General features: G+C 45.3%; 1 pseudogene; it reads right to left on the minus strand.

Moving 5' to 3' along the window:
- Positions 1 to 15416: 15416 nt before the first annotated feature.
- Positions 15417 to 15904, minus strand: LOC140409225 (peptidyl-prolyl cis-trans isomerase A pseudogene; annotated as a pseudogene).
- Between the last annotated feature and the right edge of the window lie 266 nt (positions 15905 to 16170).

The raw sequence follows: 16170 nt of genomic DNA on the forward strand, positions 1-16170 counted from the left end.
CATATTTAATTCATTAATTTCATTTATACAGTTTTAAATCAGGCCCTGTATAGTCGATATACAATGTTTTATTCCCATTTAACAGATGTTATTAATGACACATTGGAAAAAATAATCAAATTCCTTAACAGTCTTGTAGTGCCGAATGTGTTTCTTCTTTGTGTGCTGATTATGTGTGTCCAGCGTTCCAATGCTCATTTTCCATGTTACTTTCAACTTTCCCTTATTTTTATTCATTTGTTGGATGTGGGTGTTGCTTGAAAAGCTAGCATTTATTACTTATCCCTAATTGTCCTTAAGAAGGTGCTGGTGAGTCAACCTGTTGATTGCTGAAGTCCATGCGGTGTAAGTACACCCACATTGCTGTTAGGGAGGGAGTTCCGGGACTTTGACAGTGAAATAATGGTGTGTGACTATGATGTGTGACTAGAGGGGAACTTGCCAGTGGCGGTGTTCCCTTCTGTCTACTGCCCTTGTGTTTCTAGGCTGTTTCTAGCCTATTGAGGTTTTGGTGCCAAAGGAGCTTGGTGAGTTCCTGCAGTGCATATTATAAATAGTACATACTGCTTCCACTGTGCTCTGGTGGTGGAGGGAGTAAATAGTTAAGAAGCTAGCTGGGATCCCAATCAAGCAGTCTGCTTTGTCCTGGATGGTGTCAAACTTCTTGAGTTTTGTTGGAGCAGCACTCATCCAGGCAAGTCAGGAGTAATCCATCACTCTTGCTGACTTGTGCCTTGTAGATGGTGGAAATAAATTTGGGGAGTCAGGAGTTGGGTCACTTGACACAGAATACCAAGCCTCTAGTCTGCTTCTGCAGTTACAATATTTATGTTACTGGCCCAGTTAAGTTTCCAACCAATGATGATTTCCCATCCCAGGATGTTAATGGTGGGGGATTTGGCAAAGGGAGGTGGTTAGATTCTTAGAGATGGCCCTTGTGTAGTGCAAATTTTACTTGCCGCTTATCAGCCCAAAAATGAATGTCGTTCAGTTCTCGCAGCTTAAGGGCACAGGCAGCATCATTATCTGGGGAGTTATGAATGGTACTGAGCACTGTGCAATCATTCCTGAATTTCCCCAATTCTGACCTTATGACAGTGGGAAGGTCATTGATGAAGCTGCCGAATATGGTTAGGCCTAGGACACTGCCTTGAATAGTTTGCAGGGCTCAGATGATAGGCTTCTGAAAACCACAACCATCTTTTTTTGTGCTAGGTATGACCACTCAATGGAAAGCTTTCCTCCTGATTCCCATTGACTTCAATTTTACGAGGGAATTTTGATGCCACATTCAGTGAAATGCTGCCTTGAAGACAAGGACAATCATTCTGACCTTATTACTGGAATTTAACTCTTCTGTCCATTTTTGGACCGAGGCTGCAATGAGGGTTGGAGTGGAGTTGTCCTGGCAGAATCCAAACTGAGTGAGTGCTGCTTAATGACACTGTCAATTACACCTTCTGATGATTGAGGGTAGACTGATGGGGAGGGGGAAGAGGTGGTGAAGGTAATTGGCTGCATTGTGGACAGGACATACCTGAGCAATTTTCCACGTTGTTGGGTAGATTCTGGTGTTGCATCTCTACTGAAATAGCTTGACTAGACGTACAGCCATTTCTGGAGCACACGTCATCGGCACCATACCAGTTGGAATGTTGCCGAGACCAATAGTCACTGCTGTGCCCAATGTGCTTAGCTGTTTCTTGATATCATGTGGAGTGAATCAAATTGGCTGCAGACTGGGTTCGGAGGAGGGGGTCTTCATCCACTTGGTAATTCTGACTGAAGGTGGTTACATTAATTTTGCATTGGGCTCATTGAGGACAAGGCTGTTCATGGAGTCTCCTTCTTTAGTTAGTTGTCCGCCACCACTCACAACTAAATGTGGCAGGACTGCAGAGGTTTGATTTGATCAGTTGAGCTCTGTCTGTAGCGTGCTGCTCCACTATTTGGCATCCTGTATTGTAGCTTCACCTGATTGACACCTCTTTTTATGACCCTGCTCTTCCATGCTCCTCTATATTCCTCGTTGAACTATGGTTAGTTCTCTGGCTTGATGTTAACAGTGAAAAGAGGGATATTCCAGGCCATGAAGTTACAGAGTGTGGCGGAGTACAATTTTCTCACCTATCTAATTTAGCTGTTCTGTCATTGATGTCTCTATTCACACATTCTTTCATTTTTTAAATGTCATTCTGCTGTTGCACTGAGGTAACCTTTTATATAATTGCAGCATGTCAGTAATTAGATGGAACTGAATTGATATTCAAAGCTAGTCTATTAATTTATTTGGTGGCTGTTTAGTTAAGATGGTTAGAGCTATGGCTAAGATGGTTAGAGCATGGTGCTAATAACACAAGATCGTGGCTTTGATCCCCATACTGGCCAGAGGCGCCTGTTCGAAATAAATCGTATCACACCTTCAAGTTAATTATTCTTCCTGGCTATAGCCAGGGAAATTCCCAGAGTCCATCCAAATTTTAATAAATTAAATAATTGGACAATTTTAATGTAAATAAACGTACGAGAGCGAGGTAGGTAACACTAATCAGGCCAGTATGGTATTCGGAGACTAATTTTGACCATCTAAGGTGCTCAGAGAAGAATTTTCCAACTGCCCTCGGCCCACCCCTCAATTTGAGATCAATTGCCGATCTCCAGTTCAGTAGATTTTTATTTAATTTTTCAACTCCCCAGGAGATGTCACAAAACCATTGGAAGTAGGAGCAGGGATAGGCTCTGAATATATTCAATGGCCCAACCAGGCAGTGGTGCACTGGTGCAATGGTATTGTCACTGGACTAGTAGCCCAAAGACCCAGGGTACTTACTGCTCTGGGGTCCTGGGTTCAAATCCCGCCACTGCAGATGGTGAAATTTGAATTCAAAGAAATCTGGAATTAAAAGTTTAGTGATGACCATTGTCGATTGTTGTAAAAACCCATCTGGTTCACTAATGACACTTTAGGGAAGGAAATCTGTCATCCTTACCTGGTCTGGCCTGGCCTACATGTGACACCAGACCCACAGCAATGTGGTTGACTCTTAACTGCTCCTCAAGGGCAATTAGGGATGGGCAATAAATGCTGACACAGCCTGCGACGCCCACGTCCCATGAACGAATAAACGTCCACTGTTCTCCGGGGAAGAGAATTCCAAAGGTTATCCACCTCCTGAGAATCCCCTGTGAGGGGAAAATCTTCTCAGCATTCACCCTAACAAGCCCCCTCAGAATCACACATTCTGATAACATCACTTCTCATTCTTCTTTTAAAAAAAAATGTATTTGATTCCAAACACATAAAAACACATCAACATAGCGCAAAACAAATAAAATACATAGAGTTTATTCAATTTCCCCCCCTTTTTAATCCCCAATACCCCTGCTCTCCCCGTCCCCGTCCCCGCACCACCGCGATGAACTATTCCTCAAATACGGACAGATATGACCTCCCACACATGTAAAACCCCTCCTCTGACCCCCTAAGGGCAAACTTTATATTCTCCAGCCTAAGAAATTAATACAGGTACCCCAACCAAGCAGTGACTCCCGGCGGCGATGCCGATCTCCAGTTCAGTAGTATCCGTCGTCGGGCAATCAGGGAGGCGAAGGCCACAACATCAGCCCTCTTCCCCTCCTGCAGCCCCAGCGCTTCTAATACCCCAAAGCCCGCCAATCCATCTACCCTGCACATCTTTTGGGTTGTGGGGTGAGACCCATATAAACATGGGGAGAATATGCAAACTCCACATGGCCAATGACCTGGGGCTGTGATCAAAACCAGGTCCTCAGTGCTGTGAGGCAGCAGTGCTAACCACTGCACCACCGTGCTGCCCCATTTTGAAGGTACTTAACGCTTAAGCGCTTTGGGATGCACTGAGCCTGCGACCGTCACTATATAAACGCAAATCTCTTTTTCCTTTCACATAAAAGATTTGAATGTAGAAATCAATTGTAACTTGGTAACTTTTCAAGTATCACAGAAATGGGACAGAGAATGCAGTTAAGGTTTTGCAGAAGGTTCCAGGCCTATTACACAACTGAGCAGACGTATAAATTAAATAAAATACCGACAAATACAAAAAATTACACTTTGCATGTTGCTTATATTCTGTCTGGTGTGGAAACGTTCTCAGTGGGCAGCACGGTGGCGCAGTGGTTAGCACTGCTGTCTCACGGCGCCGAGGTCCCATGTTCGATCCCGGCACTGGGTCACTGTCTGTGTGGAGTTTGCACATTCTGCTCGTATTTACGTGGGTTTCGCTCCCACAACCCAAAGATGGCAGGGTAGGTGGCATGCTAAATTGCCCCTTAATTGGAAAAAATTAATTGGGTACTCTAAATATATTTTTTAAAAGTGTGGAAACAAACTCAAAGTGCTAAAGACAAAACAATTCTCAGAGGCTTGATAATTTATTCTGATGATTTTCCATTTGGCAAGAAGTGGGGTTGACGTCCCAGGAGCTCAGGGTTTAGTGAATCATTGAGTTATAGAATGGTGACAGCACGGAAGGAGGCTATTCTACCTGTTGTGTTCTTGCCAGCTCCTCACAAGAGCAACTTTGCTAGTCCCACTCCCCCACCTTTCCCCACAGCATTGAAAACCTCTATACAGATAATTTTTAGAATGCTGCAATTGAATCTGCCTCCATCGCACTCTCGGTCAGTACATTCCAGACCCTATCTACTATCATGAAAAGAAAAAGGTTTTTCCTCAGATTGTCATTTCTTCTTTTTCCAATCATCTTAAACCTGGTTCTCAGCCCCTCCACCGTTTGGAACAGTTTTCCCTATCTACTCTGTCCAGACCCTTCATGATTTTGAAAACCTCGATCATATCTCCTCTTAATCTCTCTTCGCCACGAGGAACAGGTCCAACATTTAAAATCTATCACGTAACAGAAGTCCGAGATTTATCACAGGACCAAATGTGACATCAAGTTGGTGTACAGACTGGCTTGGGCCCAGAGAGATCTCTCCCTTAAAGACAGCCCATTGTTCCGTGGTGGAGTATCTATTCGAAAAGGCACTCGACACAGAGTCAGCTGTAGGTGAAAGACAAGCAGCAATTTATTCAGTACAAGCATGCACACAGGAGAAATGCTCTCTTAGAATGCTGCAAGAAGGCAATTTGAAGTGACGCAGTCTCTGTCGGTTATCCACATACCATCTTCGGGATAGCTCATCATTTACTTATAGTATTCTTATCCTGAACATCTAGTTTGTTAAGATCCACAACTACAAATGAGTTTCCAGCACAAACACAAATTGACCTGATCGGTACATCCATAATGACAAATTAATTTGTAAAACAATCACAGAATGATTCAGCACAGGCGATATCCACAGTTTATTCCCAAACATTTGGGGCGGCATGGTGGCACAGTGGTTAGCACTGTTGCCTCACAGCGGTTTCAATTCCAATCTTGGCTGACAATTTATGTGCTGTTTGCACGTTCTCCCCGTATTTGTGTGGGTTTCCTCCGGGTGCTACGGTTTCCTCCCACAGTCCAAAGATGTGCTGGTTAGGTGGATTCTCTGTGCTAAATTGCACACTAGTGTCCAGAGGTGTGCAGGTTGGGTGGGGTTACAGGGATAGGGTGGGGGAGTGAGCCTAGATAAGGTGCACTTTCAGAGGGCCGGTGCAGACTTGATGAACCGAATGGCCTCCTTCTGCATTGTAGTGAGTCTATGATTCTCTGGTCAACTTTGTTTATCTATACTGACCACTATGCCTAGTCATCTGCATATCCGAGCTTGACCCTGAGATCAGTTCATTGCAGCATAACTCATAGATCACAAAACTTATTTCATCCTGACCCAAAGGCAACATTCTTTAACTTATCATAAACCACTTCTCAGATTTTTCGTTAAGATCAAGCGTAGGATCAAGCATGAGACCAGGACCTGGATTCTCTGTCTGTTCACTGGCGATGGGATTCTCTGCTCCCGCCGGCAGCGCTCCCCGCCTGCAGGTTTACCCGGCGGCGTAGGGTGGCTTCAGTGGGCATTCCCATTGACAGCGGTGAGAGCAGAGAATCTTGCCGCCAGCTAACAGCGCACCACCTCCCATCACCAAGGAACACGCGGCTGGGAGGCCAGAGAATCCCGAACCAGGTGTAATGCCTGTTCTTTTCACTTTGGATCTAGTTTGTCTCTTTGGTGGGGACCATGAATTGGATTAAATTTGAATTTGATTGGATTTTTGGACCAGCAAGGAGATTGATTAGGGGCTTGCCCTGTCCACTCTGTGCATTGGCCTTGCAGCTTTGAGAAAGGAATACGATTGTGGTGAAACCACTGTGTTATATTGTGCTGCCACAGTATTACATATTGTACAGTATTGCCACTATATTACATGTTGTACGGTTTTGGCTCTGCCCGTGGCTCCTCCCCCTAGGGCCTGGGTATATAGGCTGCCGACCTTTCACACTGCCTCATTCTGGGGCACACTGCCAGTTCTGTTGTAAGTCAATTAAAGCCATAGTTAATTCACTCTGCGTTCTCCTTCTTGATTGATGGCATATCAACAATTTTTTTTTTTAATTATCATGAATTGACTCATAGGTTAGTCACCAGCTTCCTGGCCTAGCCAAAAGGTCATACTCCCCACGACATCTGTTCTATTGTTTTTACTGCAAACACTTTAAAAACTTATCTCCGCAATATAGTCAAGCCTGGGTGATCCCATGTTGCACCCTGATATGCCCCTTCAGTTCTGGTACAGTTTCGTCTGCCATTCCTTGATTTCATTTTACCTCAGCCAGATATGCTCTCACCCCAGCGAAGTTGCCCCTTCCCAATTAAATTATTTTTATTCTGTTTTGCTCCTTGCCCTTTTCCATTGCTAACCTATAAGTACCGCGTGCTAATCGATTGCGCCACTGGAGCCACAGTTTCCATTGCTAACCTAAAGCCTATGATACTAAGATCACTGTCCCCTAAATATTCGCCGACAGACACTTAATCTACTTGATCTGCCTCATTCCCCAAAACCAGGTCCAGCAATGCCTCCTTCCTCGCTGTACTGGACAAACACTGATGTAAAAGGTGAGTTTAGTTTCCCCATTACCAAATAACAGGAGGAATCAAGATAGGCACTTCCACCCGGAGTCTTAAGATTAGCATTTTTCTTGGTTTAAGGAACCACATCTCCCACATCTGAATTTCTTTCACATTGAAGTCAATTGGAGCAAGTTAGGCATTTGAGACAAAGGCAAGAAAAGTCTTTGGTTCTGCTTTCATAGGTTAAAAGCATCTAACTCTAAGCCTAGCTTTTTAAAGTTTAATGAATTCCTTTCTCTGTTCACTCAAAAGATATTTATTGTAATGCATGAAAATGTATGTTGTCGCACACAATTTATGGATCTGAAAGAATAACTGTCTAGCTGGCCAGGGTTGACATGTCTATATCTGTGTGCGTCATTCATATATATAATCTGAGAGTGAGTAAGTGTGACATGTTATGGGAGATTGGAGAAAATATTATAGATTGCATCAGACTGTATCTCCAACTACACAAGGTTATGAGAAACTGCAGGTTGCTGATGTTGATTGTCAGAAGCAAAGTTGAAAGCTTTAGGTGTCTTGATTTTCCACCACTACATCCTGTTTTAACCTTTTAGAATATTGTAACATCTCTGAGAATAGAATTCCAGTCAAAATACAGGAGCATGTGTCTTAAGTGTTTGTACTTGCTGTCAACTGGGTTGTGATATTTGGTACTTAATTGATTAAGAAGGATTTAAAAGAACATCACACTGAACATCAATAACATGACAGTCAGGGACGAGGCACAATTTTTTAAACAGTCAATTTCACGCTATGGGCTGAATAATGTGGGGTGTGGATGGCTCGCCCCGGCCCCCAACTCTCCCCCACTGCTCACCCACCCTACCCCCATTCCACCCCAGCCGCCGAAGCAACGTTGACGTGGAGCCGACATGCTCCTTGCCAACTCACCACACAGCCATAAAGCGCTACTGATGGTTAAATAAGGGTCAAGTGGGGTTTCTGCCCCTCACAGGGTAGTGGGTCCAGCCCCCTGAATCTGCTGGCCAGTCTACTGGCTTCATCAGTTCCAGCAGCACTAAAAGCCATTGCTGGGACTGCAACAACTATGATAAAGGAGGCCCATGGATCCCCAGTGCAGATAAGTCCAGAGTCTTCGTCCGGTGGGTTTAAAGCTGTAGCTCAACAATTACTCACTCAAGTCGAGACAAGATGAAATCAATCGAGGCTTTATTAAGCAAGACTTGTTCCCCAGCAGCTCAGTTACAGAATGCGGCTGCTGGGAGAACTTGAGCTCTTATACTCCGCCTTCAGGGCAGAGCCAGCAGGCGGCAGATCAAACCAGGACCCGGGACCTGTCAGCCAATAGCCTCTCGGCTTCACAGGTACCATACTAGCCCTAATACATACCACCACAAAAGCTAGGGGAGGATAGGAAGAAAGGGGTGATGTTTGATCCTTGGGGGAGCCTCACCGCCTCTCTCTAACAAAGGGAAGCTCCCAAAATTTAACCCAGCCCTCCCATTTCAATCACATTGGTCCCAGAGGATTGGAAAGTAGCAAACGTGACACATTTAAAAAAGGAGGTCGGCAGAAAGCGGGTAATTATAGGCCGGTAAGCTTAACTTCGGTTGTAGGGAAAATGCTGGAATCTATCGTTAAGGAGGAAATAGCGGGGCACCTGGAGGGAAATTGTCCCATTGGGCAGACGCAGCATGGGTTCACAAAGGGTAGGTCGTGTCTGACTAATTTGGTAGGATTTTTTGAGGACGTTACCAGTGCAGTAGATAACGGGGAGCCAATGGATGTGGTATATCTGGATTTCCAGAAAGCTTTTGACAAGGTGCCACACAAAAGGGTGCTGCATAAACTAAAGATGCATGGCATTGAGGGTAAAGTGGTAGCATGGGTAGAGGATTGGTTAACTAACAGAAAGCTGAGAGTGGGGATAAATGGGTGTTTCTCTGGTTGGCAACCTGTAACTAGTGGGGTCCTTCAAGGATCAGTGTTGGGCCCGCAGTTGTTCACAATTTACATAGACGATTTGGAGTTGGGGACCAAGTGCAATGTGTCAAAGTTTGCAGACGACACTAAGATGAGTGGTAAAGCAAAAAGTGCAGAGGATACCAGAAGTCTGCAGAAGGATTTGGATAGGTTAGGTGAATGGGCTAGGATCTGGCAGATGGAATTCAATGTTGCCAAGTGCGAGGCTATCCATTTTGGGAGGAATAACAGCAGAATGGATTATTATTTAAACGGTAAGATGTTAAAACATGCTGCTGTGCAGAGGGACCTGGGTGTGCTGGTGCACGAGTCGCAAAAAGTTGGTGTGCAGGTGCAACAGGTGATTAAGAAGGCTAATCGAGTTTTGTCTTTCATTGCTAGAGGGATGGAGTTCAAGACTAGTGAGGTTATGCTGCAATTGTATAGGGTGTTGGTGAGGCCGCATCTGGAGTATTGTGTTCAGTTTTGGTCTCCTTACCTGAGAAAGGACATATTGGCACTGGAGGGAGTGCAGAGGAGATTCACTAGGTTGATCCCAGAGTTGAGGGGATTAGATTAAGACGAGAGGTTGAGTAGACTGGGACTGTACTCATTGGAGTTTCGAAGGATGCGGGGGGATCTTATTGAGACATATAAAATTATGAAGGGAATAGATAGGATAGATGCGGGCAGGTTGTTTCCACTGGTTGGGGAAAGCAGAACTAGGGGGCATAGCCTCAAAATAAGGGGAGGTAGATTTAGGACGGAGTGTAGGAGGAACTTCTTCACCCAAAGGGTTGTGAATCTCTGGAATTCCTTGCCCAGTGAAGCAGTTGAGGCTCCTTCTTTAAACGTTTTTAAGAAAAAGATAGATGCCTTTCTAAAGAATAAAGGGATTCGGGGATATGGTGTACGGGCCGGAGAGTGGAGCTGAGTCCACAAAGATCAGCCATGATCTCATTAAATGGCGGAGCAAGCTCCTGTTCCTAGTTCTTATGTTCTTCCCCTTTGAAGAACTTTGATAGGGGGAGTCAGTGGCCTGGTGGTATTGTCACTTGTCTGGCGATCCAGAGGCCCAGAGTAATACACTGAGGACACTAGTTCGAACCTTGCTATGCCAGATGGTGAGAATTGAATTGAATAAATATCTGGAATTAAAAGTCGAATGGTGACTATTAAACCATTGTTGATTGTCGTCAAAAATCCAGCTGGTTCACTAATGTCCTTCAGGGAAGGAAACCTGCCTTCCTTACCTAGTCTGGCCTACATGTGACTCCAGATCTACACCAATGAGGTTGACTTTTAAATTCCCTCGGAGATGACCGAGCAAACCACTCAGTTGTATCGAACCGCTACAAAGTCATAAAAAGGAAAGAAACCAGACAGCTCATCTGGCATCGACCGAGGCACTGGAAGTGACATCGGCAAACCCAGCCCTGTCAACCCTGCAAAGTCCTCCTTACTAACATCTGGGGCTTGTGCCAAAGTTGGGAGAGCGGCCTCACAGACTAGTCAAGCAACAGGCTGGCATAGTCACATTCACAGAAACATACCTTACAGACAATGTGCCAGTCACCACTCTCACCATCCCTGGGTATGCCCTGTCCCACCAGAGGTGGCAGTACAGCGGTATACAATCGGGAGGGAGTTGCCCTGGGAGGCTTCAACATCGACTCCGGACCCCTTGAAGTCTCATGGCTTCAGATCAAACATGGGCAAAGAAACCTCCTGCCGATTACCAAATACAGCCCACCATCAGTTGATGAATCAGTATTCCATTTTGAACACCACTTGGAGGAAGCAATGAGGGTGGCAAGAGCACAGAATATGCTCTGGGTGGGGACTTCAATGTCCATCACCAAGAGTGGCTCAGTAGCACCAGCACTGATCAGGCTGGCTGAATCCTAACAGACATAGCTGCTAGATTGGGTCTGCAACAGGTAGTGAGGGAACCAACAAGAGGGAAAAACATACTAGACCTCATCCTCACCAATCTGATGCATCTGTCCATGACAGTATTGGTAGAAGTGACCACTGCACAGTCCTTGTAGAAACAAAGTTCCGTCTTCACATTGAGGATACCCTCCACCGTGTTGTGTGGCACTACCACCGTGCTAAATGGGATAGATTTAGAACCGATCTAGCAACTCAAGATTGGGTATCCATGAGGCCCTGTGGGCCATCAGCAGCAACAGATTTGTACTCAGCCACAATCTGCAACCTCATGGCTTGGCATATCCCCCACTCTATCATTACCACTAAGCCTGGTTCAATGAAGAGTGCAGGAGAGCATGCCAGGAGCAGCACCAAACATACCAAAAAATGTGGTGCCAACCTGGTGAAGTTACAACACAGGACTACTTGCATGCCAAACAACATAAGCAGCAAATGATAGACGGAGCTAAGCAACCCCAAATCAAATGGATCAGATCTGCAGTCTTGCCACAACCAGGTGTGAGTGCGCAATTAAACAACTAACTGGAGGAAGAGGCTCCACACATATCTCCAACCTCAATGATGGAAGATCCCAACACATCGGTGCAAAAGGCAAGTCTGAAGCATTCGGAATAATCTTCAGCTGGAAGTGCTGAGTAGGTGATCTATCTCCGTCTCCTACAGAGATCCCCAGCATCACAGATGCAAGTCTTCAGCCAATTCGATTCACTCCATGTTATATGAAGAAACAGCTGAAGGCACTGGGTGCTGCAAAGTCTATGGGCCCTGAAAATATTCCGGCAATAGTACTGAAGACTTATGCTCCAGAACTTGCCGTGTCCCTAGCCAAGCTATTCCAGTACAGCTACAATGTGGAAAATTGCCCTGTCCTGTAGACAAAAAGCAGGACAAATCTAACCTGACTGATTGCCACCCTCTCAATCATCAGTAAAGTGATGGAAGGGGTTATCAACAATGCTATCATGTGGCACTTACTTCTCAATAACCTGCTCACTGGCGCTCAGTTTGTATTCCGCCAGGGTCACCCAACTCCTGAGCTCATTGCTGGCTTGGTTCAAATATGGACAAAAAAGCTGAGCTCCAGAGGTGAGGTGAGAGTGACTGCTGTTCACATCAAGGTTACATTTCATTGAGTACGGCATCAAGGAGCCATAGCTAAACTGGAGTCAATGGGAATCAGAGGGAAAACACTCCACTGGTTAGAGTCATACCTAACACTAAGGAAGATGGTTGTTGTTGTTGGAGGTCAGTCATCTCAGTCCCAGGACATCACTGCAGGAGTTCCTTAGGGTAGTGTCCTAGGCCCAACCATCTTCAGCTGCTTCATCAATGACCTTCCTTCCAACAGAAGTTCAGATGTGAGGATGTTCACTCATGATTGCATAATGTTCAGCACCATTTACAGCTCCTCAGACACTGAAGCAGTCCACGTACGAATGCAACAAGACCTGGACAATATCCAGGCTTGGGCTGACAAGTGGCAAGTATTATTTGTGCCACACAATGCCAGGCAATGACCATGTACGATGAGAGAATCAAACCATCGCCCCTTGACATTTAATGGCATTACCATCACTGAATCCCCCACTATCAACGTCCGAGGTCACAATTGATCAGAAGCTGAACTGGACTAGCCATATAAATACTGTGGTTACAAGAGCAGGTTAGAGGCTAGAAATCCTGTGGCAAGTACCTCACCTCTTGATTCCCCAAAGCCTTCCAGCACCAGAGGGTGCAAGTCAGCAGTGTAATGGAATACTCTCCTCTTGCCTGGATGAGTGCAGCTCCAATAACACTCAAGACGCTCAGCACCATCCAGGATAAAGCAGCCCATTTAATTGGCATCCCTTCCACAAACATTCACTCCCTCCATCACTGATGTACAACAGCAGCTGTGTGCATCATCTAAGGAACTCACCTTTGCTCCTTCGGCAGCCCTTAAAAATGATTTTCTTAGAAATCAGGCTGCCCGCCAAATGTTTTAGGGAATCGGCAGCATATTAATGGGGTCAATTGGTTTGGTAACGAGCCTCATTAGCCCTTGATTGCTCATTTGAAAGAGGTGGGTAGGCCTTCAATTGGACACCCGTCCATCCACCCGCCCCCCACCCCCGTATACTGGGGGTGAGCTCAGGAATGGGATGAAGGGTGGTGGTGTGGGCACCCACCGCATTTTACATGCCCCCCACCCCACCCTGCCGAAAAAATGCCTGGTGGGGGCACATAAAATATAGATTACATAGAATTTACAGTGCAGAAGGAGGCCATTCAGCCCATCGAGCTTGCACCGGCCCTTGGAAAGAGCACCCCCATTTAAGCCCAGAACTCCGCCACATACCCGTAACCCAGCAACCCCACCCAACCCCTTTGGTCACTAAGGGGCAATTTATCATGGCCAATCCACCTAACCTGCACGTCATTGGACTGTGGGGGGAAACCGGAGCACCAGGAGAAAACCCACGCAGCCACGGGGAGAACGTGCACACTCTGCACAGACAGTGACCCAAGCCAGGAATCGAACCTGGGACCACTGTGCTAGCGTGCCGCCCACTGCTACCGTGCCGCCCACATACACTATAAAACTAAAGGGGGGGGGGGAGAAGGAGAAATAATGAGTAGGGAATGCCATACCTTTGATGTTCTGGGATGGTGTAGCCATCTGGGATGGCCACTTACAACAAGAAACATGGACGTTCGCAAAGACTAAAGGGAAATATGGCCAATGTAAGATTCAGGCAGGCACAGAGCCTGAATGTATATTTGTGAGCAGAGAATCCAGACAGCATTGAAACCCCCAACCGATTAGCATTTAATGGCTCATCTCCGTAAGACAAATGATTGATACCCAGGGAACCGATACAAGCCCAGACATTTTGGCGCCACTCCCTTTACTCAGGAAGTGTAAACAGCAGGGTCAATGACCGCTTAGGACACGCCCAGCTATCAAGGCACCCGTCCCTTTATTGGCTCAGATCGAAGGCAGTGATCGAGAACTACCCAATTAATTGGGTCCAAACCTAAGGACCGCCCAAAAGAGCGTGAAACTCCCCAAGGATAAAGAGAGACACGGCCATGTGTTCGACCTCTTTTGGACCTGGTGCTCTGGCAACATCCATCTCCAAGTGCAGCACCACCAGAAGCAAGTTCAAGTTCAACGTTCGCTACCAGACGGATGATCCTAGCCAAACCGCAGTTACTTCTCCAGACCCAGCTGATCCAGATTTGAACAAAGGCCACTGTTCCTTTGACCTAAGCCGGGTGCCTGAAGTTAAGTACAGGTTGTCATAGTTGTTAGGTGTAGTTTAGCTCATAGAGTTTATGTTGCATGTGTAAGTTAATCTTGTGTGTAAATAAAGTACCATTGATCTTGAACTAACTAACTGGTTGTTTGGCTCTTTGATCGATACCTGGTTAAACCTTGTGGCGGTATCATTTGATACCTGCCGACTCTGAGAGCATACCATATCAATATCTAGATAAAAGGGCAACCTTATTGACTGCCATATTTAGAATAAGTAAAGATAGCAACAATGGCCAGTTAATTTTACAGTGCTGAGAACATTATTGCTCCTACGGCAACAATTCACTGCACTAAAATGAAATAGTTATCTCACTAGATTATCTGGGAATGAGCAGAGACTTATTATAGAGCCGCATATTATTAGTGAACAACTGTTCTATATTCCTTAGGTTTTACCACCTGTTGTGCTCAGGGTACTAAGTTTTACAAAATTAAAAGAAGATCTTGTTACATGAAAGTCAGTGGTGTTAAAGGAAGAAAAGGGAGAAAGAAGTGCCTGAATGGAAACATTGCCTTTCTAGAAAATATGTTTGCCACAAGACAGCAGTGATTGCGTTTGGCTGTAAAAAGTTTGAGACATTCTAAGATTGTGCAAAACATTGTAACTGCGAGTCCTCTACTTATATAGAAGAACAGCAGTTTGTATAGTTAGCAATAATAGATTTTTGAGAAGTGCTACAACCCTCAGGTAGATTGCTGAAAGACATTGCACGAGATCCATATGCATGTTTAGGCTGATAAGATACAGTGAGGTTGGCCACTTTACTGTTGTACTGCCATCCATTATTAATACGAGTAATGTCTCTCTGTGTATCTTATAACAGCCTAACATCATTACTCGTGTCTGAGGCAATTATGTAGAAATGGGGTGTATAAACAGATGATCTTTGTGTGAAGAAGTAAATCAGATTAAACGGCCATAACAAAGTAGCTTTGTGAACATTGTCAAAACAATTCATTGTTGCTCTTTTGATTATGGTTGGAGCCGGGACAGGCCATGACATGGTCAGTACGTTGTGTATAAATATCGGTAGTGTAGCTGTCGTCTGTTAGAACTGACTTGTGAAGAAGGGAGCTCCGCAGCCACTGTCATTCTATTTACCGGATTATTTTTTTTTCGTAAATGATCACATTTTATTTAAATTGGGCAATGCTATTTGCAAATACAATTAGTTCAGCTGCCCACAATCAGAGATGGCAATTTTCTTGCTGGTTTTGCCACTTTGGCTTCCCAATTTTTCCATCTTCCTCACAACATCCATCCCGTCTATCACTTTGCCAAACAGATGTTTTCCATCCACCCAGGCAGTTTTCACGGCGCAGAGAAAGAACTGGGATCCATTTGTATTTGGCCCAGCATTAGCCACGGACAGGATACCAGGTCCTGTGTGCGTCAGTTTGAAATTCTCATCCTTAAACCTTTCACCGTAGATGGACTTCCCACCAGTGCCGTTGTGCTTGGTGAAGTCACCACCCTGGCACATGAAATCAGGAATGACCCTGTGGAATATCGAGCCCTTGTAACCAAACCCCTCCTCACCAGTTTTCTGCAGTTTTTGGGACCACATTGGCGTTGAGCTCCACCATGATCCGGCCCACGGATTCGCCGCCCGCACAAATGGCCATGAAAACCCAGGGATTCGGAGCAGCCATCCGGATTCCTCAATAACGGTAAACAATCTCTATATACCGGATTGATAACTGTCTGGTCTGCATCTTTGAAATTATTAAATTAACTTGGTGTTGAGAGCCATGCTATCTGGTGTCCAAAACCATAAGAGTCATTGAAATATGTGAACATAAAAGCAGGAGTAGTCCATCTAGCCCCTCGAGCCAGTTCCAGCATTCAATCAGGAACATTCGACTTAGGAGTGGGAGTAGACCACTTAGCCCTCCGAGCCTTCCCTGCCATTCAATAA

Source organism: Scyliorhinus torazame, chromosome 1, assembly GCF_047496885.1.
Source record: "Scyliorhinus torazame isolate Kashiwa2021f chromosome 1, sScyTor2.1, whole genome shotgun sequence".
NCBI lineage: Eukaryota > Metazoa > Chordata > Chondrichthyes > Carcharhiniformes > Scyliorhinidae > Scyliorhinus > Scyliorhinus torazame.